This window comes from Taudactylus pleione, unplaced genomic scaffold (genome assembly GCF_031769625.1).
Source record: "Taudactylus pleione unplaced genomic scaffold, aTauple2 ptg001032l, whole genome shotgun sequence".
NCBI classification, from domain to species: domain Eukaryota; kingdom Metazoa; phylum Chordata; class Amphibia; order Anura; family Myobatrachidae; genus Taudactylus; species Taudactylus pleione.
In genome coordinates, this window is record NW_028285433.1 from 6594202 (window position 1) to 6620822 (window position 26621).

Sequence of the window (26621 nt, forward strand, 5' to 3'; positions counted from 1 at the left end):
GGAGGGAAGGGATGTATTAATACTGTCTTTACTTGGGTTGAGTAATAATGTGTGTGTTTGTGGGAAGAATTATTTTTGTTTGTGTGTGTGAGGGGTATATTCATAATATCTGTGTTATATGTGGGTCACTGATGGTTTCTGCATTATCCAGCAGTCACTGTGATGCTCCTTGATCTGGCAGTCACTGTGAACCTCCCTGCATTATTCGGTGGTCAGCGTGATGTTCCCTGCATTGTATGGTTGTCACTGCGATGCTCTCTGTATTATATGACAGTCACTGCAATACTCTCTGCATTATATGTTTATCACTGTCTGTGTTATCAGTCTGTTGCTATTATGTTCTCTGCATTTTATGCTGGTCACTGTGAAGATATCTGCATTATATGGTGGTCACTGCAATGCTCTCTGCATTATTTTGTGGTTATTGTTATGATCTCTGAATTATATGGTGGTAATCATAATATTATCTGCATTATATGGCTGTCACTGGGATGTTCTCTGTATTATATGGCAGTCACTGTGATGTTCTCTGCATTAATATGGTGGTCACCATAATATTCTCTATATAATATGGCTGTCACTGTATGGCTGTATGTATATGACAGTGCAACTAAACAATTATGGCTATTTGTGTATGTCACTGTATGGCTGTTTGTGTATGACAGTGCAACTAAACAAAGTATATAACTCTGTTAAAGAGCCAAACCTAATTCCAGGACCTCGGGTCTTATACAGTATGTACAATTTTTTTCTAAACTATTTTAAGTCAGTTAATAAGTAAAAACATGTATTTCACACTTTCACTACTGCTGCCATAGTTAGATATACTGAACTTTTGCTTGACTGTGGTCTATGAGGTTTTTAATTAATTGATATTTGCCTTTCTATAGCCTTTGAAAAAGTACCTGTGCCACAGATTCATAGCCTATGAACACAATGCAGATAAACTAACTGGGTTGTTGCTTATTGTTCACTAACAAGTAGTAGAACACCTTTATTTATGCCACTTTTGTAATGTTTTTATTTATTTTAGTACATATAGAATGGGACATTATTGACGGCATTTATTAACCATACTTTTTTTTTATAAATGATCATAATCACGACAATGGTCTCTGTATAGTTTACCAGTCACTGGAACAGCCCCTGTATTATATACCTGTTACTAGAATTGTGCCTGTATTATATATTGGCTACTAGAATGGTTCATGCACTATATATCGGACAAGAAAATGGTATCTGCATTCTATACCAGTCACTAGACTGTCCACTATATTGCATATCAGTGACTTGCCTACAGACAAACCTTACCTACAGACAGTGGCATCCCTCCCCACGGTGTCACCCAGTGCAAAGAGGGAAACAACTTACATGTGCCTGCCCCCCAGGCTAAATGTTGCCAACCAGTCTTCACAAAAGTAGTTTTTTTGCATCACAGTGGTACAATGAGGATACAGCATCATATTGCTGTATCAGTCTAACACATGGAACTTTATCAAGATACAAAACCAAGTGACCCTGTCCCACATATATATATACATGTGAGTTAATACACACACATGAATTAGGGAAACCCAATCAAAAATTAATACAAAATGGAGATAGAAGGTGTGGTGGACCATGCTTATCATACTCTGGAGGGTTTGGTGGTGTATTACTTGGGGGGCGAAGGGGTCAGTGTGGGGAGAGTTGGGGTGGGGGAGTGGGGTTGGGGGAAATGGGTAAGGGATGGAGAAGAGGTGATGTGTGATGGATGATTGTGTGTATGTGTGGGGGGAAGTGGGGGACAGAGTGCTGAACCATCCACAAGGGTACATAATCCTGCATAGAATTAGAATGAAATGGATGGTTGGGTGCACTCTCTATAGTTGTGTGGGGAAGGAGGTTGAGGTGTCTTGTATGAGCGAGGTGTGAGACCAAACCATTTATTGAGTAGCCACAGCTCACAGGAACACTAGTCCAAAACATGACAACAACTCCAGTAACAGTGGGTAATGGCAGAAACATAACAGACAGAATGTAACCTGACTAGTATAAGCTCCTCTTCATGTAAACTTGTTGTTAAAGTAACTTCTCATTCTAGACAGCTTGTGGTGAAAGCAAAGGTAAATTTATTTAAAGGCTCCCACCAAAATATTGCGCACACCAGCGTGGACCATGTACAATGAGATATCAGGAAGATATTCCGATTCAACATCAATTTACAATACAATTTATGGACTACAATAACAATTATTAATGAAAAGGGTGCACATAATTACATTGCAATACATCATAATACAGAAACATGATTTGTGGAAACATTATCAGAGGGAGTACCAGGGCAGGGATATGGATAATCAGGGTGGGTTGGTTTTTTTTTTCCACTGGCCCCGAGGCCACTCACTAAGCTGTGGGTGACCACCCATAGTTTTAGCGGGCGGCCTGGCAATGGTCACGATTATCGCAACCATCGAGCTTGCTACAAGACCCATGTGGTAGGGTCTTGTCCACCGCAAGCCCCAGTGAACTTCCTGCTCTAACAGAGCAGGAAGTTCACTACTGACATCACTGGTGATGTCAGTAGGGCCACCCACAAATGGCATCATTTGGTTCCTTCAGTAATGCCTCCGTTTGTCCAGCCACCCCCCCTGCATGCCTACAAAATGGGGCGAGCTGTCAATCACAATAGACAGCCACCCTGTCTTGTAGTGAGTCCCGCTGCAAGTGAAAATTCGCTCACTACGTGGTGTGCGCACTGTCCAGACATCGACCCGCTTGCGAACGCTATGCGCTCGTGAGTGGGTCTGAATCAGGCCCATAGTACTAACCCTGATTGCACCCTGCTGATTCAAATCCTGAGTCATTGGTGATGTTGTGGAGCACATCATCCCCACCAGAGTAAAGTTGAATAAGAGTGTGAGTGACAGAAAAGAAGATTTTCCAGCCTCTTATTCCACAAAGGTACTTAAATTGACATGTTCACCATACATTATGTGTGTGCTAGATATAAGCAGAAAATAGAAAAAAAACTCTATAAATATATATATATATATATATATATATATATATATATATATATATATACCCAGCTTTAAAGTCATCGCTGTGTTGTAAATTTTCCTGCTGGGGTACAAATTTTCTTAAACTAACACTGACATGCATTAAGAAAATTATTATTAAGCCCATCATTATATTGTAATATACTGTATGTTTAAACCTTCTAGCAAGAACTTGATTCATCCCACTGAAAGCATACTAGTCAATATATTTTTAGGCATACTTTCTGGTGTATCCTAACATTATTCTCTTTCCTTTTCAATTTGGTTATAATTGTCAGTAATCTTAAAACAACACATTCCTCCAAGCTGTTCACATATACTTCCAGCTTTAATAATACACTAAGGGCCTGATTCAGACCCACTCGCGAGCGGCTGTCCACTCGCAAGTGGGTCGATGTTATGCACTGAGCATGCGCACGACGGAGGGAGCTCCGTCGTGCGCATGCGCCAGACGCGACGAGCGAAGGAAAGTCCTTCGCTCGTTGTGTCCGATCAAAGGGGGCGTGCTGTCAATGTTGATTGACAGCACGCCCCCTTTGGTGGGTGTGCCGGGGGCGTGCCTCCCTGACGGGGGCGTTCCCACGGGAACGCCTCCCGTCAGAAGCCGGCCCACTGACATCACTAGTGATGTCAGTGGGAGTGATTTTGGCTCTGATAGAGCCAAAATCACTCCGGAGCTTGCGGTTGAAAACCTCAACCGCAGGCTCCGGCTCGCAATTTCGATGGTCGCGATGGTCTCGACCATCGCGGCCATCAAAATGCACGCTCGTATAGCCTGTGGGTGGTGACCCACAGCTATACGAGCGTCCAGGAGGACGCTCCATGAAAATGGAGCCCGGCCCTCATTCAGAGCGTGCGCTCTGCTCAGAGCGTACGGCTCTGAATGAGGGCCTAAGTACTCAATAGCTACCCTGATTTGTAGCATCCCGTCTCTTACATCCTTAAGTTCTTCAATTATAAGTGTAATATCTGTACTCTTAGCATTTGTTATTCTAGCTAACTCACATGCAATACTCTTGATTAACCTGTTGTTGCACACATTGAGACATGGGACCCCTAATAAAGATTAAGCAAACTAAACAGAAAAAAATAAATTAGAGCTACAATCAGGAGATAATAACCTTTTACCACTGGTTGAATATTTTGGAATTATGATATTGGTGTCAGTTGCAAGAAATGTCAGATTCCCTAAATAGCAAGCCATATGAAGCTATCTTGGACTTCCCAGTATTATTCCAACAATGTTTCTAGTATGTACTTGGTTGTACATTTATTTTATATGCTGTTACAGATTTATCATAGGGTTTTGAATTTCCTAGTTAGTCATAAGGTAACTCAATGGGCTTGATTCAATTCAATGCAAAGTGAATAGAGCCGGGATGGAGCTCCCGCAGCTTTTCAATTCTGCGTGCTGTTAGGTCGGGGAATGCCCATTTTCCCATCCCTAGTGCCTTAAAGAGGGTGTTTAGTTCTCCAACTAAACTTCCTAATGTGATGTTGTTTCCACCACGCTAAGGGCAGAAAACAGAATCGCGCCTGTACTTTTGTTGGATTTCTGCTCTCACCTCAGGAGGGATGTGAGAAGAAATCCTTATTCGTGGTTAACAGCGCACTTAATTGAATAGCTCTAGGAGCTCATTGCCAGCACTATTCAATTTGTGTTGAATTGAATCGAGGCCAATTAATGTGTTTCTACCATAAGCACCAGGTCTAGCTGCTGTATTGTATTTGTTTTCTGATTCTTCATAATCAATTATTGGAGTAATACATTTTAATTGAATATTTACATATACAATAAGGAACTCTGGGTAACTGCTAGCACTAATAATAGCTGTCATATATCTCTTTTCTTTTGTTATGTCATGGTGATGGGGAAATGGTCAGTGTCAATAGTCACATAGGAACCATAGGTTGGTGTTGCTACCGGCTTACCACAGCAGTCGACCCCAGATTTCCAGGCATTTGGGCAATTTTTGTAATTTCTACTATCCATGTTACTAAAATCAAGCTTCTCATATAATAAGGTCTGATGATCCTTTATCCTATTTCTTCTCTGTGGGGTTCGGGTTGAGCAGGACAGCCTCACCTGCCCCACTATCCTCTTTCACCCCCTTACCATAACAGTTCCTCCAAAGCTGGGTCAGATTAGCCTCTTTGTTGGCACCCCTTGCTTGAGAGCTGAAATGTACTGGGTTGGCTACTCTCTTGCAATGTAAGGTGAAGCATGGATCCAAGTAGGCTTCTCAGCACCCTTTTCTGCAGTGAAGGTGCTCAGGAACACCAGGTACAATCTACAAAGGAATCTAAGCATAGGAAATGATGTGCTATTGGAAACTCACAGGCTTCACATCATGACAGTTTATCTTATGTTTGTTGGTGACCTTGGACTAGACTATGCTCTGCTATATTAGTCAAACTGTTTATTTAGGGTAAGAATACATCTGGTGGTCAAATCATGTGGTATCACGTGGTTCTTCTCTAGACTCTAAATTAAGTCATTTTCCAAACAGTACCTCATATGGAAACCAAGGGGCAACCCAGATGCTGTGCAAGACTATATGTAAGGCATCCCTGTGACTCTTGACACCTCAAATTATTATGGTGGCATTGGTTCTGTCCACCATTCTTTTGCTGCCTGGGACCTGTATGGGCACTTCCATTTATTTTTGTTATCCTGACATGTCCTAAAATGCTTGTCCTCTGAAAGCATTTCCTAATCAAATTGTATTATATGGAGTCTACCATATCTTGACAAAAATGTTTGTAGTATCTTTCCTGTACACCTAGTAGCTTAAACTCCCTATTCTCCTGTTAAACCAAAGCAATACACAACATATGATACATTTCACATATCTATAGGGTGAATGCTGTATAAAATCAATATGTATTACCTGGAATGGTCCTTGTGAAAGCTGGATATACATATTGTGTAGTTCATATCCCTTTTGCCTTTCACAAGGATATTTCCTGCTGTGAACAAGACTAGTATGCATATATTAGCTTTTCATAGGTTTCAGGTGTGAAAAACTGCAGTGACACAACATTTCCAATTTTAGGGACCACATCTTGCTTTAATGTACTACTCATAGTGGCCTCTTTTTCATCAACCCTCACATTTGGGTCTTTATACAGTAGCTAGTGTGTTTGGCATTGCACTTTGGCAATATAACAGTTTTCACTAGATATTGGGCTATGCCTGTAGAGTACAAGACTGCCAACTAGGTACTATACTTGATGCTAACTTATCCTAGGTTCACCACATTCAATCCCTTTTGCATTCCATTCTCAAACCCAGACTTTCTCTAGTATCCTAACCTTTGTTCATACAGGCTTGTCACCTTCCAGAACCCTGTTATCCAATCATCTCCAAAGTTCCTCTATACTTCTATACTTCACATACTTTGTCTTTCTTCACTTTCATATCCTTCTTTGTTATTGATTATTCACCCCAACCCCTTGTGACACTCTTGGCATACAAACTACAAAGGTATTGTTAGCAGTCATATAAGATCAACAATACACTGTCCTATTTGATAATTTTCTACTACACAATCCCAATACTAAATCATATCCTAAAGGTACAGTAGTTTAAACTTTTAATAGTTGGCTATATGTATAAAGGGTTAGATGTTATAATGCAGAAAGCATTAACATTTACTTCACTTCTGTGGAAACAAACATTTTTTTCTGACGTAAAGTTGGAAAAAAATGATCATGTAAGGGTTAAACAAATTTAAAACACAACTTTTAGAGACAAATGATGTGATAGGGGTATGATTCTAGTATCTGGCTACATTTCTATATTAATTACTATGTGCTATGTTAATCAACAACTCCTTTGGATTGCTTTTTTCTAAATGCTGACAATAATCACAAATTAATTGGTCAGGTATGTGATCAATAATGATATGCCAATAAGTTTGAGAAAGCAAAATGTTATCAAGACTTGGTTGCATTATTATCTGGGAGGGCCCTTGAATTGTCACATTATTAGGTCTTAAGGACACAGCTCTTTCTTGGTTCTCTTCCTACCTATCTGAACGCTCTTTTTCTGTTTGTTTTTCAGATTCTGCCTGCTCTTCGCTACCTTTATCAGTTGGAGTACCGCAAGGCTCTGTCTTAGGTCCTTTGCTATTCTCAATCTATACCACCTTTCTTGGCAAACTAATCTGCTCTTTTGGATTTAGGTACCATCTGTATGTGGATGATTCTCAAATCTACCTATCCTCTCCAGATTTATCACCATCTGTATTGGTCCGTGTCACTGAATGTATTTCTGCCATTTCATCTTGGATGTCATCTCGCCACCTGAAGATTAATATTTCTAAAACAGAATTTATTATTTTTCCACTGGCCAATAACAGTTACCAACCTGATCTCTTTATCACTGTTGATAACTCAACAATCCACCCCGCCTCACAAGCTCACTGCCTTGGTGTCATCCTTGACTCTGAACTGTCCTTTGTTCCCCCACATTCAATCTGTCTCAAAATCATGTTACATACATCTAAAAAACATATCCAAATTTCGACCATATCTCACACAAGACACTGCAAAAACTCGAATCCATGCACTCATTATCTCCCGCATTTACTATTGCAATAGTCTACTTACTGGTCTTCCAAAAACAGGCTATCATCAATACAATCCATTATGAATGCAGCTGCGAGGCTTATCTTCCTTGCCAAACGTTCATCGTCTGCTGCCCCGCTCTGTCAATCCCTCCATTGGTTGCCAGTTTTCTACTGTATTCAATACAAAATACTGTTACTTACATATAAGGCCATTAACCAAACCACACCAACATACATCTCTTCACTCATCTCAAAATATCTCCAAACCTGACCTCTCCACTCAGCACAAGATCTGTGTCTCTCATCCCCATGCAATACTTGCTCCCATTCATGGTTACATGACTTTCTTTGGGCTGTACCCACTCTATGGAATGCCTTACCATGCACAATAAGACTTACCTCTAGTCTTCAATCCTTCAAGCATTCCCTGAAAACTCACCTCTTCAGACAAGCTTATCAGATTCCAGAACCGACCACATAACCTGCATAGCTTCCATGTCTTATTACATCACCTCTCACAGTCCACACATAACCTCACACATTGTCTTTCTATCAAATCCTCCTGACATTTGGCCAACATTCCTGTGTGACTGGATCATGCAGCCCACCAAGAAACTCTGCATTCTGGCTGGACCAAATTGCAATATATATAGCACCTATCCTTGTGTATCAATGCCTATTTTCCTATAGATTGTAAACTTGCAAGCAGGGCCCTCTTACCTCTGTGTCTGTCTGTTATTACCCTGTTTTGTTCTATAAATGTTTCCAATTGTAAAGAGCAATGGAATATGCTGTGATATATAAGAAACTGTTAATAAATAAATAATAAATTATTAACTGTTGTTTCTTCAATAATCAAATTAAGTAAATCTGTTCCCTGTGGGGATTCCTAATCTTCCCAAGAGAGTCCATGAGCATGACTTATCATTTCAATGAATGCATAACTGGCAGATAAATGTGGATTCATGAAATAATGAACATAGTTCTGATATAAATACAGACTTTGGCATACTTTGTATACAATTTCCTGGCATAGCACCAGTCCCTACTGTGAGTAACTGAGGGGCTAGGCTGGTCCCAACTTCTGAGCCTACCTGATACTACAGCTAAAGACTTGTCTGGATAATGCTCCCCTGTTAACAAATATTAATAGTTAGTCTTATACTTACCTCTACCAATTTCATGCACCCCTGTAATCCCGACAGAGGTTGGGGAGGGAGTAATGTGAGGTACTCATATATGAGCACACTTAATGTGGAAGCTAGGATGGCAAATGTTTATACTTTGATCAGGTGTTGAGGGAAGAGTTGCATTGAGTGCTGGAAGACTAAATGATGTGGGTAGTAAATACAGTTGTATAAAAATGTCCATGTGTTTTCCTTTCTCTCAGAATCCATTTTTGGATTGCAATCCATAGCAGCAGTACTCAGCGGACCACCGGGTCCCCCGTTTTGGTACCTTCCTTTAGTGGCAATGCCACAGTACCTAGAGATGTGTTCAGTAGTGTTATCACATTTGAGAACATCTAAAGTAGTATTGCCCTTTAGGTTGTATTTGGTACTTTTGTAACTTCAATGTTTGTAATAGCTCAGAATGTTGCTGCTCTCTTTATCTGTGCATATTAGCTATTTATTGCATAGTTTTTTCCACTAATGTCATCTACATTGCATTACTTTCCATTGACTTAGTTCCCTTTTCCACATACAGTATCTAATGTTTGCAGGTGTTTCATTCTGTACTTACATTTTATTGCTTCCAGTATCTGATTCTCAAGGCATTTAATAACTAGTGGGTCAAAACTGCCCATGTTAGGGAATGGATGTTCATTGTCTTGTGTGATGTCACACCATTCATGCACATATTTGACACAATCAGCACCATATCTAGCAATTATATAACTAGTTGCCTCACCTTCAGGACATTTTGAACCTTTTGTTACCATTTCTAATTTCCACACAATGACAAAATCTTGTTTATTTCTAATTGCCTCATTTGACATCTATCACACCATATACAAATAACACACTCCTGACTGCCTCTCTAGGCATCTGTCAGGACATTTATTTCTGTGCATCTGCAAAATTAATACTCAATGCACAGAAGTTTACATGAACAGGAATCAAAGTTGTTGCAAACATAACACAAATGTAGAAACATACAGGAAACAGCACAGACAACATTAATGATCCAGCAATGAGTGCTTGGAACATGTAGGCTCAAAGAAGCAGGTGTTAGGTGCAAACCATAATTGTGATTAGTAGTATACCACCTGACCACTGGCTACAGTAAAGACTTGGTAGAGCACCACCTTTGGAACTTTCCAGAACTGCAGCTCACATAACCAGAGGCCTGGTAGGCCCTGGTGGCAAGGAATTATACTGCAGGGGAATAATGCAAAACAGATAAGTGCAACAAACAAGTATGTTTACTGGGATGTCCTAGAAAATTCTGTTTAATTTTATCTTTGTAGGCTAAATGGATAACACCCCTAAAACTAATCAATATTAGCACCAAGAGTTTTTGGATTAGAAATAACATAAATAGAGTTTAGGATAAAAAGCCATTACATAGAAGAGAGATTAATTTGGAGTGGATATCAGGTTGTTGTAATAAGTAGACTCCATTGTGACTTGTGTAATGATCTTGCATGGTTAAAAATAGATCATTAAAATGCAGAAAATTATAAAAAAAATTAAAATATTTTCCTGATTTTTCATATACAACTAATAAGTATTATATAAAAGTAAGCATATTTATATATACAATAAGTGATTATACTGTAGTATAAAAGCAGTGGCATCACAAAGGGGGTGTGGCCTGCCTCTTCACTGATAGGAGCCTGGTGCTGCACTGTAGTATTAAGTGCAGCACTTGGCTTCTGACACAGTGAGAGAGCTGGCACTTTGAAACAGACTTGTCCCAGGGGGAAGCCCACATCTCCGGTACCCCCGGTGTGACTAAAACAGTGGTTTAGGTTGGGAGGCCATGCACCCTGTCCCATGATGGCAAGCCCATTTTTGCCAGTGTGCGGCTTTGCTGCATGCACAACATCCCTCCCTGCCCCTACCCACATATATTTGATATATTTTTGTCAAAACAAATGTTTTGGTTTGTGTTGCCCACATATTATAAAAAATAAAAAAGCTTATCTACTCTAATATGAAAAAAGGAAGCCTTACTTATTTCATCAGATAATGGGTAACATTTATAAAAATGAATCTAACAATTCTTAGGAGCAAAATATATATCAGGACAAGTAGGTTTACTCTGTTTGTACATGTCCTTCTATTTCTGTAACATACAATATTATGAATTAAAAAGGGAATAAATCAAGTAACTCTAAATAATTATTATAAAGCTATCCATGTTTTACCAATCTTCAACTGCTTTTGTGTTTCACCTAATATACTACCAATTGGGAAAAATTTGCAAAATTATCCACAAATGAAACCACAGTAGTTTCACTCAGTTTTAGCTTTTGGACAATAGACAAAAAGAGTGAAGCATCACAATGAGCAGCAGCATAAAAGAAGACAATAATACATATAGAGCAATCTTGGTCTACAAATAGTTTCTCTGTCATTAAATCTTTAATTTAATTTTACATGCCTGTATAAATCTCTTTGTAAAGACTTAGCTTGCTATTCTAATTACAGTATTTCAATATGCAATCTAGATAATACTCTTTAAAAATTACGGTTTGGGAGTAATTTTGAAAGCAACTGAAATACATTCTCTCTTCCTAGAAATCTGAAGATATTACTTTTAATAATGCAAATAATAAAGGAACGTTTTTGCCTTCTAAAGATTTATATATTTTAGTATTTTTTTTTATTTGCAATCATAAAAGTGTATTATAGTTTCTTGCTTTTTACATTTTAATTAATTTGAAATTTACCTAAATCAATGTGAAGTTTATTGAACTAGATTATTTTTAAAGTAGAGTCCTACACATTAAATAGCCAGAAATTGACATTATTAGTAAAAGCTAGTTTTTAATTTATTTAAAATGTTACCCTAAAATGGTGATCTAATGTATTTCTGATATGATTAATCATTTATTTTAGAGTGCAAATAATTAAATCAGATAAACAAAATACAATTATATTGTAATGTTTTTTTGTGCAGCACATGCATGTATCCCTACATGTCTTTCCCCTTTCTTTTTTCTGTAACCTCTTATTGTTTGAAAAAACCTAATAAAACATTGTTTAAATAAATAAAATAAAGAGTGGAACAGAAAATACTGAACTACAGATGGTTGACAGGACATAGATGAAAGCAAGATTGCAGGCATGTATAAAAATAAAAAATAGAAAGAGGTGTGAAAGTACAGTCAAAACAGTGTGATCATTTAATTGAAACAGATAGATAGATAAAGTGATATTATTGAAGTCTTTAGCTTGGAATAACCTGCAAATACCCTGCAAAATATAGCAATTAACAAAAGTTGGAGGGATTCTTATCAAAATATTATCCATTTAATTAATCTGTTGATATCATAATGTGTACCATGCTACATTGCAAATGTGTACTAATATCTACTCCATATGCAAGACGATATAAAAACAAGGTTCAAATAAATAGGACATTTTGTATTATGTAAAGTATGAAAGATTGATGTTCTTCTCATTTTATTTATTTGGCACTAGTTAACCACTTTGCAATTCTCTGTTGACAAATTATTTTTCAAATATATTTTTGGAGTGTACAGAGAGATTAACTTTTTAAAATTGTATTGCTATATTTTACATTGCTTGATGTGTGATTAGAAACACCTTTTTTTAATAATTTTCAAATGTAGTGTGAAAAATGTGTCCCTTAATTGGTAAACTTCTCTTAACACTTTTCATCAGTAGCAAAAATATTTTACATGGAAGAAAAATATTATGCATTAACATATAAAACTGGTACACCTCCTTAAATGTGCCGTCACCTGTTACAGATTTTTAAATATTCAAGAAAATGTATAACATTTTAAAAAGTAAACTTAAGAAATTAACATTTCATGTGATTGTACATACCCTAAATCATAGTTTGTTGTTGTTGTTGTTGTCATAATTATTATAAAATCATCATCATCATCATATAATAATATTTATTTATAGTGAGCCACAAAATACTACAGGACCATACAGAACTGTAGTAAAACAAAAAAGATAGACACAATCCAATTGATAAAGAGTGTCATAATGTAAATGCAATGCAAATAGTATTTAATAATATTTGAAACTTTAGAAACAGGATGTTGAATTGTATTATATAAGTGGCAGGAATTTAGTTAATGGATTGGCAGAGGGAATCAGGATAGTGATGGCTCATGAGCAAAGAATCTCAGTGTTGCTATGGCATTAAATAGTGATTGAAATGGAGATAGGTGAATGAGTGGGAGAACAGACAGGAGAAGGCTGCAATATTCAATGCAAAATAAGGGTCTGTCCCTGGTAATATTCCAAAGTTTGAAAGAACAGGAGTGGTACAGGACTAGATGTGGAAATTGAATGAGATGGAGGAACCAAGATTATTGCACAGGAAATTGTGGTGTTAACATTAAAGAACAATAGAGATTAGGAGTATTGAAGATCTGACGGAGTCAGAGCTAGACATTTATTTTAGGGGGAAGGGTGTATAAACGGTTAATCCTGACTCTTCCCTTTACCAGTTCTGACTCTATTCCAATTTTTTTTAAGTTTGCAGATCACAAAGGTAATTTAAATTTCTATATATTACATACCTTTTTTGAGATATATAATGATTTTTTGTCAGTCACTAATAATTTAAAATCTACAGTAATGCCAGTTAAAAAATATGATGCTGAGATCATAATAGTGACCTCATGACAACAATTGGACTGTAGATATGTGTCCTTATACTGTACACTGTGGCTTCAGTCATGCCAAATAGCCCCTCTCTGCGCATAAATAAAACAACTGGGAGTAATTTTTTTTTTAGGCAAATGGTCCTTAAGAAAGGGGTCTACTTTTAAAATTTTAAAATTAGATTTAAAGACGTCCTTCTATTTATAAAATTACATTTAGTAACAAATGCCTACTTTAGATTTTTAGAATTTGTTGGAATAAATTGCTTTTGTTTCAAAGAGTAATTTATTTGTAAATACTTTACTTGTTCAATTGTTTATTATACCCTTTGGTAAGAATCTATTTTTCATTTCTTTAGTTTTTTTTACAGTTGTCAAAACTCTTGTGCTTGGTATGTATAAACTGTACACTAAATTTGCGTATTGATCAAAGATGTTAACTTATCCTGGTTGTACTCCTATATGAATGTCCCCCTTTTCAAGATTTTACCCCCTGAGGAAGTCCCACCTATGGGCCAAAAAACATAGGTTAGTGGTGTTCATTCCTTTCTGCCACCTGTGAGGCCTCTCTCCAGTGAGCTCACATCTGCAGGGGTGTTGTGGGCTGAAATATCTGTCCTACAAAGGCAATGGGGATATGACACCATGTTCTTAATGTAAGCAATTTTACATTTGTACATATTATTTTATCAAAAATAAATATTTTGAAATCTACTAATTAGAGGCCAATTGGCCATTTTTCTTGAGTGATTTTTTTTGATGAGAGTGTAATTCCAGGATACTGTTTACAACAAAAGCATCATTCCTTGATTTGACATGTGAAGAAAAAATAAAAATATTATGAACTGACTAAAAAAATTACATCAATTTCAAAGATCATTTGCATTACCTTTATGATAAGAACTGTCTTTTGCTTTCAATTGATGTATTTTGACTGATTACTAATATCATTATGATTTGTTATGTATTAGCACCCTCACATTTATATTGTGGTATTTCATTTGTTTGGTTCCCATTAACAAGGCTTCTGCTTTGAGGTTTAGCTGCTTTTGACTTTAGCATGAAATAAGGATAATTTCTTGTTTGTTCAATTGTTTGTATAATATACCCTTTTGTAAAAGTCTATTTTCACTTTTTTAGTTTGCCTCTCTAATACATGTTCCTGGGAACAGTTTATTTTAAGCCTTATAATCTGGCTAAAGGGAATTCCCCTAAGCCAGTTCCAAAGACGTTTACTTTGAAAATGAATAAATGAGTTTGAGTCCATAGTTTTTCTGATTGATCTTGATTCAATTTTACCATGCATTACAAATATAGACTTAAAAAAAATATTTATTTAATACTAGCTTCAAATATCAATTTATAATTGAAATGATTAATATTTAATGTATCACAGAAACTTATCAAGATATTTCCTTTCTAACTTAGAAATAAAAATGATGTTATCAATAAAAAATTCCAAAGTATGAGGTTTGCCCCCACATTCTGGTTACCCTAGATTATCTGATCTTCCCAGTAAGCCATAAGTAAATTGACATAACTGAGGTGAACTTGGTGTCCATTGCACTACCAATGCACTGGATATAATAAGAACCATTAAAGAAAAAAAATAATTATTTTATAGAATAAAGCTTATATTATACCAACTATTATAATTTTTTTCCAGTCCAAAAGGAAGCACTACCGTTACTGGTATGGTTTGTTGGTTCCCCCCTAAATGCATAACAAGCCTGATTTCCAATTACCAGCATGAGGCTGAACCAGCTGGGCATACACTATAGCAAGGAGACATACAAAATTGGGTCCCCTGCTATAATGTAAAACCAGCCCCAATCTAGTCAGCTAAGGACTGGAAATCCTTGGATGGTTGGGACCTTTAAAAATAAATTGAGGTCTTCCCCCACAAGGATCTACCAGCCCTGGACTATTCCCCAAACTCCTGGAGGTAGTTTAAAAATAGATATTAGTAAAGTTCTTTACAGTGACAGTACAAAGCCCAGCAAGCCTGCCCTGAAATAACAGAACTTTTGGAACAAGTGCCATTATGCCCAGACATTAAGGGCCTGCTGTCACCTATAGTCATTCTGTGGAGAAAATATGACAAAAAAAACAGAACATGAACACCAAATGCTTAATTCTTTAATAAAAATTGAAAAAAATACACACACTTCATATTTACCAGTGACTTGGCTGTGGTCATACTTCTTCTTTCTACAACATAGTCCACTGGTCTTAAGAGAAAATTAAACCTACATCCCATTCCCACAGGTCACACTGCGGACACTATTAATGTAAATAGCGAAGTGCTTATTGGTTAATGTATGGATGATTTCTATGGCAATGTCCACTGATTGGCTAAGACTGGACATTGACATTCAAACTATAATTTTTTTAAACTCTTTATTTACTTGTAACCCTAAGTAGCCTACGCAGATCATATTGATCTATGCAGTTCTTTTATCATACTCTACCAGAGACAGGTCTATTGATTGGTCTGGTTGGCCATCGTTTTGTCATAGTTTTTGCTCATTTTACAAACAGACAGGTCAGTTTTGTATCAGTTTTTACTTTAGTAAATTTCCAATATGCAAACTAGATGGCAAATAGCACAAGTATTCAAAATAAACCAAAATTGACCTTTAGTAAATTTATCCCTAGGTGTTGATTAAGATTCCTGTGAGCATTCTTTATTCAAGAGAACTCTTTAACTGTAACTTGTGAATTTAAAAATACATTTCTGTAAGTTAATAAAGTCCTCAAACAGATTAATAGCATTCATAGGGGCAAATTTCTAAAACAAATTTCTCATATTTAATGAGGATCTTTCCACTTAAATTAAATATTTCTCCTTTATAGTCCTAAGTATTGTTACTTTTAGTTAAATCTTAGTTAATATGTATTTTTGTTCTCATTCCTCCTCTTTTACCTCTTTTATGCTTTTTCTTTACTACAGTATCTCTTTAGAAGTCTTCTGTACAACTGAAAAAAAAAATTAAGTGGACCTGATTTAAGAGGCGATAATCTGTTAGAAGTGGGCTAGGGATGCTGATATGGCCTTCAGGAACAAGATTAGTGGTAAGAGTCTTTCTCCTATATTGAGATGAAGTACTGTTGGGTTTTTGTTCAAAATAATAATTGGATGATATCCAGAAGTTGTCTCTGGTCTAAACATATTTTTCTTCAATCTATGTTCATTATTGTTTTTACATTGATGTTCTCTGAATTGCCTCATCAGCCAAGTAATACATTTCTCCACTTCAACTTTTTCTGATTCTTTGAAATTGTTTCTATCATTAAGTGTAATTTGTCATGTTTATAATTTTTCTATTTTTAAATCTTAATTCCCTAGTTTGTTTATGTATTTTTAGTAGTATTTTTTCTTATCTTATTATAGTCTTCCAAATCCTTTGACATCTACTAAGATGTTTAGATCATCTATTTCTTTTCCCAAGATGCTAAGGTCAAATCACCTTTTTAAAATGAGCTCAATTAAGGAAAAGAAACAGGAATTCAATTTGGTGGTCAATTATTTAAAAAAAAAATTCCCTTGCTGTTAAAAAAGAGGGTGGTTTAATGATCTTATGGCCTTTTGGAATCAATTGGTCAGCTTAATAGCATTGCAGTGAAATGACTTCCCACAGCAATTATTTGCTTTAATAATGCAAGCTTCTAATTTATCGAGGACTGTGCTTAAACCCTAATCAATCACATTTATTTCAGATGTAAATGTCATTTAAAAAAAGTAGTTCCTAGCAATTCATTTCTACTTTCTCTATACGAAATAGATCTGCAGTTGAAATTCACACATGATAAATTACAATACAATAATATATATTGTGGCCAGATGATGTGAGATGCTCTGACATCAAGGAGTGACTGTGGAAGCTTTGAATGTGGTCATAGGACACTGGCTCTTGGGGCAGAGCTACTGATGACTGTGCTGTTAATAATGTGCTTGTTATGTGGTGATATTCTGCCTAGTATTCACTTAGATGTACATGATTTTATTACAGTAAAAATATTGCGTTTATACTACTGAGTAACCTATATCGTAATATATATATATATATATATATATATATATATATATTATATATATATATAATTTAATTGACATAATAGGGTGATTATCAAGAACAGGCAGATCCTGATCCTGAAGATGGAGGAATGACATGAGACTAATTTGAGGTAGAAAATTTGGATCTAGAGAGGCATTGGTGTATATTTCTGACCCTTAGATCTAGTCATGCATATGTCACAGGAGTGCAGCTTGATTATATAATGTCATTTTGGGTACGTTGAAGTCACCCTGGCTTTTGAGCTGTTAAATTTTGGAAATTCTGCATATTTGTATTACCCTAAATTAGTTTCCCAAAAATGTAATCAATGTGCACAGTCTCATTAAGGTAACGTTTGTAATGGGTATAGTGATTTCAGAATAAGACCATTTTAAGAAGATTGACTGTACCCCCATAGTAGAGACACAGATGCCCTAGCCTCTACAATAGACTTGACCACCATGAATGTATGAGAGACATTAATGCTATTTAATTGGTGGAAATTCTTTGGAGAAGCATTCCCAAATATAGAAAAGACTATGCAGTCAAAGTGAGATTTAAGTTAGAGGGTTAGACATATAAATCATAATATAGTCAGCAAATGTAGATACGCCTAAGCATGTGCCAGTTCTAGAGCACCTGCAACATAGGATCCAAGACCAAAAATTAAATGGAAAGTAAATAAATGGTACCCTTGATGAATGTCCCTATACATATAGAATATTTAATTAAACCATTTACTAAAAGAGACATTACAGGTGAGTTATAGAAATATGAATAAGGGCTATAAAATAATTCCCAAAGCAGCTACAATATGAAAAATTATCAATAAATGGATATGATACAGAATTGAATGCCTTTTGTGCATCCAAATTAAGTAGCATATGGGGTAAGCAGCCTGTAGAGGATGCCAAAATTGGAAAACAGCCCAGAAACAACACCAAATTGGTGATCCATTAGAAGGGAGGAAAGGATAGTTTACAACCTGTCAGCCATAATTTTGGCCAACATCTTACTATCCAGGTTGAGGAGAATGATAGGGTGATAGAATGAAGAAAGCCATATTTCCCCTTTTTGGAATCAATATATTATCCGCAAGTTAAACAATGGATACAAATTATGATTTCTATGTATGGATGAAACAGTTCTAACAGTGAAAGGGCAATGTCAATTTAAGGCATTTACAGTATTCAGGTGTGAGGCCATTGGGGCCTGGAACCTTATGAAGAGTTAAATAAGAGATAACTGAAGACACCTCTCAATCGAGATGTCTCCATCCAATTAATCCCCAATGTTCAGGAGTCAGTATAGGGAGATTAGCTTCTTGGAGAAGATAATTCATTAAAAGGGGATTAGGGGGAGAAGCCAAATACAGAGATTAATAAAATGTATGAAATTCTGCCCTTTTTTCTCCAGAGTCAGTCAAAAGGGTAGATGAGTGTAAATATATGATAGCTCCTGTGTGTATGTGACTTCATCATATTAGCTAATAATTTAAACACTTTATTTCCCCAATGGCAGATATTATGCTTAGAGTAGTCAATTTGGAGTATGGCCTGTGAGACAAGAAATCATTCTAGCAACTGGTGGAGCTCTAACGGATTTCTCCATAGAGGATTCCAGAGGGTGGCAGGGTGTTCAAGGGGCTACACCTCAAAAGCTATTAGAGGTACAGATCTGAAATTTGGAATGGCCAGGTAGAACTGTCACTGGTGCTGCATGCCAAATTTCAGGGCATAAACCTAAAAAATGAGGATTTGGGAGTAATCTAAAGATTCAACTGTCACATTTTTCTGACATTATCAATTAGGACCACTTTTCTGCTGTAGTATATGGGTTTTTTGGGGAAGGCAAAACTCAGGGTGGGGGTGAAATTTAGACTTGGGGTTTGTTTTATTAGGTAGCTAATGTGCCAGGGTACATGCTTTTGGGGCTCAGGTAATTGAGCAAGTTACAGTTTTAAAACTATTTCCTCACAAATGTCCCATTGTAGAGATAGGAAGGTTCAACTTGTAGCGCAGCCTCAGTAGATGTCTGCAGCAGGGTGTGTGTGTGGCTTCACTTGGGTGCACAAACATGGCTGCCTTTAACCCCGCATCCCATTTGGAGCCCTGCCACCAAAGCTCCCACCCCTTCATCTTGTCCCATACTACCCTGAAAGCCTGTCAGTGACAGGATAGCCTCTCAAATGCCATTGCAGTCAGGGGCATAACTACAGCTGATGCCCTGGCACTGGGGCCATTGGAGAGTAAGAGGCTTGCTGTGGCCAACCCTGTGGATAATTGATGATCTGCAGCATGGCTGTTGGCAGCTACTACAGGTCAGTTCCATAGCTTAGTAGCAGCAAGTGAACCTGGGATCACAGCTGCTGTCAGTGTACTAGCCCAGACAGGCACTTCTGTGAAGAGCTGAGATGGCTTTTGCGGAGTGCGGTGGAGCAGCCACTGCTGCTGCTACTCAGACTATCCCCATATCCTAAGAACCTGATATACAGTATGTGCGGACAGATCCAGTTGGTGACCGGCGACTGCTGACCCTATACTGCAGCAAGCAACTGTGCACCCACTGCTGCTGCATGGTCAGCAGGTCCCCAGGAAGTTGAGACAAGCACAGTGCACACACCACTGGGAGGTGAGAGAAAGGCAAATTGGTGAGTATCACCCAAGCAGCAGCTCACCCCCCCAGCGAGGAAGCAGACTTGGGTGCTGATGGGCAGGGGAACTGAGAGGGGGCTTGGATGATGCTAGCTTGCTGGTGGGGCCCGGGTCTAACACCACCCCCTCCCCTTCTTCCTGTCATCTGGGTGAATTGGGCCACCAGGAATAGTCCCACTGAGCTGGCTGCCGGTCCCATGCTCCCCACTAAAGGACTGGCCAGGTTGACACTGCCAGCTGGTTTGTACCAATTCTTGTGTGCATGGGCCGTCTTCTGTGCTTCCGGGATGCTGCCGGCTCCTGTGTCTCCTCCCTTATCCTCTGCCACCTGCCCATCCCCTGTCTCTGTGGGATGGGTCAGACTGTACCCTGGGGCTGCTGGACATGTGCGCATTGCAGGCAGCTATCATGTACATAGTGTGGAGAAGGAGCTGGCTGTCAGTGGCACATAGCTGTACTACACGGAGGGAGGAACAGCAGCCCGGACCTGAGAGCTGCGGAGTGGAGATTACTTCTTCCAGGTGAGTCGTTCCTTCCTCTTTCATACTCCCTGCTTTTTCCCACCACTACTCCCATCCTGCCCCCTGCTTCTAATTATTCCTCCCATCCTGCCCCTTGCTTCTAACTATTCCTCCCATCCTGCCCCCTGCTTCTAACTATTACTCCTATCCTGCCCCCTGCTCCTACCTGTTACTACCATCCTGCCTGCTGCTTCTATTACTCCCATCCTGCCCCCTGCATCTTACTACTACTCCCATCCTGCCCTCTGCTTCTAACTATTACTCCCATCCTTCCCCCTGCTTCTAACTATTACTCCCATCTGGCCCCCTGTTTCAAACTACTACTCCCATCCTGCCCCCTGCATCTAACTATTACTTCCTTCCTGCCCCTGCTTCAAACTACTACTCCCATCCTGCCTCCTGCTCCACCTCTTCCTAGATATGCGCTGGGTTGAGGGTCTCACAGCACCCCCTCCCTAGCGCACAGTGCTGATGCAACTGTGTGTTGTATTTTTTTATTTAGGGGGCATGGCCACACCTCCCATGGATAGGCCATGCCACTTCATATGGGCTTGGGCTGGCTATCGGCAGCCCTGCCGATGATTCACACTGTCACACGATGTAAGGGTGCTGGGTCTGTCCAGGTCCGGAAGTTACTAGTGATCAGAGGAGGCAGGGAGTACGGGTATTAGGGACAGCAAAGGAGAGTGGAGAGTGACTGAAAATGGAGATAAACAAGAAGCTGGGAGCGGAGTTAACCGGTTGGCTGCTGTAGAGCAACATACGTCACTCACTGCTTGTCCCTGTGCTGAGTTACAGATCTGTGTTAGTGTAAGTGTATATACTATGTTTGCATAGAAGGGGATACAACAATATAACTGAGTGTGTACAGTGAAAAAGGTGTAAGTATTGTGATACCCCAGAACTGTCCAGTACGGCATAACGTTAAGAATATGCAAGCCAGTATGCCGTACCGCTCATCTACTTAGAACCCAATGCCATTGTTCAGGAACTGCACCCTGAGCATGACTATGGGGGTCAGTGGCGTTACTTTTCCTTGTAACACCAGGACTGCCAGGAGCCAGAATGCAACATTGTGACAACAGGTCACACTTCCTGCCGCAAAGAAGAGCCATCAGCCCTGCAGAAAGGACCATGCAGGCAGCAGTTCTACAGGAAGCTGGTAAGACCAGGGTAGAGGTTGGAAATACACAGAGTGGGCACAGACAGGAAAAGACAGTGGGGGTAGGAGGCTGGAAGTAAAGACAGGGCAGGAGACTTTAAAGATGATGCAGGAGGCTTTAATGACAGGGGGCAGAGGAATGGGGGGTCAAAAGGCTGGAAAAACAGGGGTGGCAGAGGCTTGAGTGACATAAGCCAGAAATATCAAGTGACATGGGACAGGAGGTGACATGGATCAGGAGGCTAGAATGACATGAAGTAGTAGGCTTGAATAACACAGTGAGCTGGATGTGAAACAGAGCTGGAGGCTACACAGGGCAGGGGTCTTGAGAATTGCAGGAGGCTAGATGGGACATGGGGAATGAGGCTGGAGATAACATAGGGAGCTGAAGTTGATTTGGGTCTAGAGAGACACAGGTGGCTGGAGACAACATGAGGCAGGAGGTGACACTAGGCAGAAAGCTGGAATGTTGCTGGGATCTGGAGGCTGTCTGTGCCCAGCTCACCTTTGTTCGCTATGCCGGGTATTGGGTTCCCGGTGTAGGTCTAATGACAGGCATCAAAGGGTTTTTGATGCCTGTCATTAGTACCTTGCCAGGATTTGACAGTCAGGAAGTTGGTGGTTGGCATTGAGACCGTCGGCTTCCTGAATACATGCCCTCCAGATATTCTCCAACGTAGAGAAACCATCATATAGAGAAAAAAAAAGAAGACTCCGCACAAGATTTCATACAGTCTATAGAAATCAGAAAACCAACATCTGTCACATTGTCTTAAGGGAGAAAGCACCCTTATCTCATTACTTAGTTGGTGGTGCTCCCCTGGAGTAGAGCAGTGTATACCTAGAAAAAAATTATCCTATAAAGTAGGATAACAGAAAGAAACCCCTTTGTGGGGGCACTCTTAGTATATATTTCTTATAATATTTTAAAACATAACTTTATTTCATATGCACTTAGAAAGACTAAAACAAGACATAAAATGAAAAAACAGACCACAACATATACATTATAAAAATATAATCAGCACCACAGTATTATGTACCATATATAACTGCAGCGCGGTAAACCAAGGAAAATAAAAGATATTTGAACCCCGGCTCAAATACTTCAAAATATAGCCGCGGCACATTCAGGAGTATAATCACTATACAGTATTTTAGTATATCTCATACCCTGCTGTTAGCAGTGGAAAATAAGGTAAAATATTAAATATGCTTGTGACAATAAATAATATTAAGTAGCAATATGAGCCGTCCATATGCACAAGCTGTATTAAATAGCCGGTGTCTGAGTTTGTGACCCTTTATTACATGTGCAAACCCTTATTTAGTTATTTATTTAATACATCATAATTATACAGTTTTCAGTTATGATATTAGGGTATTATTATTAGTGCACCAGACAGGTTAAATCAGCACCAATATCCCCACTTGTCAATCCTGTGTGAAGTAGACAAATGACTCTCTAAGATTATCCAAGCCTATTATGGCTCTACACCTAACATATACAGAAATTCTCATCAATAAGTATATCAAGCAATTAATTGGTGTATTAAACCATTGATGAAATATATTACTGCAACTGTATTACTAGGGCAAAAGAGGGGTGCTCCTAGGGTGTCAAGGAATATTTGGGCTCACAAAGTAGCCAAAAACACTCAGAATACATATAATATATAAATTGAAAACACGAGTGTCACAGGAGAAACAAACTAGAGAGCAAAAAAATGGGATGTGCGTGATGTCTGTGCAATATCCCCGCAGCATACACTGGGGCTGTGTAGACACCTGCCAGGGGGTCAGCTGGGAACAGCTGATACTCACAGTTCCTGAGTGGTGCCACCGCGATGTGCAGCGGGGCTAGTCAGGCGCCGGCCGGGAGATCAGCTGGACACAGCTGATACTCACGTGACCTGTGACACGTGTTTTGCCGTTTGGGCTTTCTCAAACAAGGTGCCGATAGTTAGAGCTATCAGACGGCAGCTTCTTTATTGGCTGCATGATTAGAAAATCTCTGCCACTCTACTTTCATTCGTGAGATGGGAGGGACAAGGGAAGGTTGTCATGGGAACAGTTCCTGTTTATCCTGTTCATCATCAGGATTCCCCCATTGTCATGGGAGTGAGTTGTTTCGGCATGATTAACCACCTCCTTAACTCCTAAGTAAATCTTCTAAACACAAGATAATAATGCAATTCTACAGTAATTGTACATTTGCGTATGATCTCATAATTATAACTCTATTATTCAACAGTCCTATTACCCTATGTTTTTATTAAAGAAGGTAGAGTAATTTAATTGTAAGATTGTCATATGGTAAATATAAATATATCAATATAAAAGGAAGACTAGAATATTAACCCTCTGGTGTGCTTATTCTATATTGATAGGAGAATCAAGTATTGGGCATTTGTAAATTCAGGGTCATTCTTATATTTAAGGTGACATAATCACTAATCTACATGCTGTCACACAGGCTAATATCCAGTTGTATTACTGGCATATGATAAAAGACATATATAAACGAGTTGCAAGCCTATAACCACAAAAACCTTTTTAGTCCGTGTGTAACATTACAGTGAATGGACCTCACTTGGGTATGTGTTGTATGGGACACAAATGAGAAGAAAGGTAAAGTCACTTCTGCTGTTTGTGTATAGTGTTAACCGATTCCCTGATGCTATATAAGCATTGCAGGGAACACTGACAGATCGAATGAGAGAGTGAAGAATTAAGATGTGAGTGAGGAAAGAGAGATACTTAGGTATATGAGTAAGGAATCGTATATCTCCTTTTGTCATTTCAAAAAGGTTTTCCTATTGAGAATAAATCAATTGAAATTAAATGGCCTAAATTCCTATTCAAATATGGGTGAATCAGGACAGTATGAATGATAATATCCAAAGATGGATGATTCAGGACAGTATGAATGAAGATAGAACAATCGAGACAAAAACGAGTTGCGACCCTATAACCACAAAATCCTTTTCAGTCTGTGTGTTCCGATACAGTGAACAGACCTAACTCAGGTATGTGTTGTATAGGACATCAAATGGAAGGAAGAAAAATCACTTCTGCTTTACGTATTATGTTAACCGATGAGCACCCTTGTGAAATATCACCTACTGCACCTGGTATTCCCGGATGGTCTCCCATCTGAGTACTGACCAGGCCCAACACTGCATAGCTTCCAGGATCAGATGAGATTGGGCATGTCCCGAGTGGTATAGCTGTAGATGTAAGACATTGCAAGGTATGTAGTCGGACCGAATGAGAGAGTGATTAAATAAGAATACACCTGATCTAAAGATAACTACTTGTGGATCCTGACACCAGTCCCTATGAAGGGATCAGAAAAAGGTATAGATATATTCTGATATGTGATATTAATTTATATTCTGATAATTAATAATTCCTTTTGGGTAAAGGACATGTCTGAAAGTCATATATTAAATATCAGAGTCAAAATGATTTTAGTGTGAGCTCCTTCAGATCTAAGGACTTCCTTAAGTCCTTATACAGCAATAGCAATAAAGGGGCATCTTTGGAAGAATTAATATAAATATAAAGACTTGTTTTATAAGAGTAAAACACTTATGTTATTATAGTCCCATATCATCTGGATGCACCTCCACTCAATTAAATAATCAATTGGGATAATACAAAGAACCAGTTTAACCAAAACCATTTTAAAACACATAACATACTACACAAATCTCCATTGATATACAAGTGCTTATAATAATGTATGACCAAAAAATAGGGATATATCATCCCTACGTTTAGGTATAATGTGAAAAAATTCAATAACCAGTTATGTGATCGAAGATGTGCACATTTTTAACAAAATATAAGAATTATAAGTTAGGAAATAACAAAAATCATGTGACAAAGAAACAAAGAAGAGAAATATTGATACCCTAGGACCCCCGAAGAGGTCATAGAAAAGGTCAATATGTGGTAGAAGTAAGAAACATGTGAAAAATATATATAATTTATATATATATATATATATATATATATATATATGTGTGTGTGTGTGTGTGTTTGTGTTATAAAAACAGTGAAAGAAATGTGAAAATATATGAGAAATTTTAATTTAAAAGAATTTAGTGACTGAGATAAAATTAGTCTTATGATACTCAAAATTATTATCATGATGGTAAAAAGATTCCATAATTATTTTGTTCATTCAAATCCCTGGGTGCTACACTCCCCAACCTGAAAATCCATTGGCATTCTTTTTTCAAAAGTTTTCTTGTGATGTCTCCACCCCTGATGCCCAGTTTTATTCTTTCCAGGCCAAAGAATCTCATGGCCTTACCTTTCTCTGGATGTTTGGTATGAAAATGACTTGCAACAGATGTAATCTGTTTCATCTTTGCAATATCCAAACTAGCATTCCTTACATTTCCTACATGTTCCAGTATTCTGGTTTTCAATGGCCTTTTAGTCATACCCATATATATCATGTTACAAGTACATGAGATGCAGTATATCAAGCCTCAGGTGTTACAATTGATGTAATCTTCCTGTGGAATCATTATTCCATCCTTATCCTGGATGTGGTTCACTTTAGTGAAGTAATTGCAGGCTTTGCATGAGCCACATGGGTAAGTTCCCTTGATTTTAGGTTTACTTATTTTAGTATTGGAAAAGTGACTTTTGACTAAATGATCCTGTAGGTTTGGTGAATGCCTCCAGCTCAAAGATACCTTCTTTTAAGCTTTGTTGCAAGATCCAGGTCTAATAATAGTATGGGCAAATGTCTGTTAATGGATTCCTGTATTTTC

The 26621-nt window shown here is 38.2% G+C and overlaps 1 pseudogene; it reads right to left on the reverse strand.

Moving 5' to 3' along the window:
* Nucleotides 1-24947: 24947 nt before the first annotated feature.
* On the reverse strand, nucleotides 24948-25066 carry LOC148454057 (5S ribosomal RNA; annotated as a pseudogene).
* Between the last annotated feature and the right edge of the window lie 1555 nt (nucleotides 25067-26621).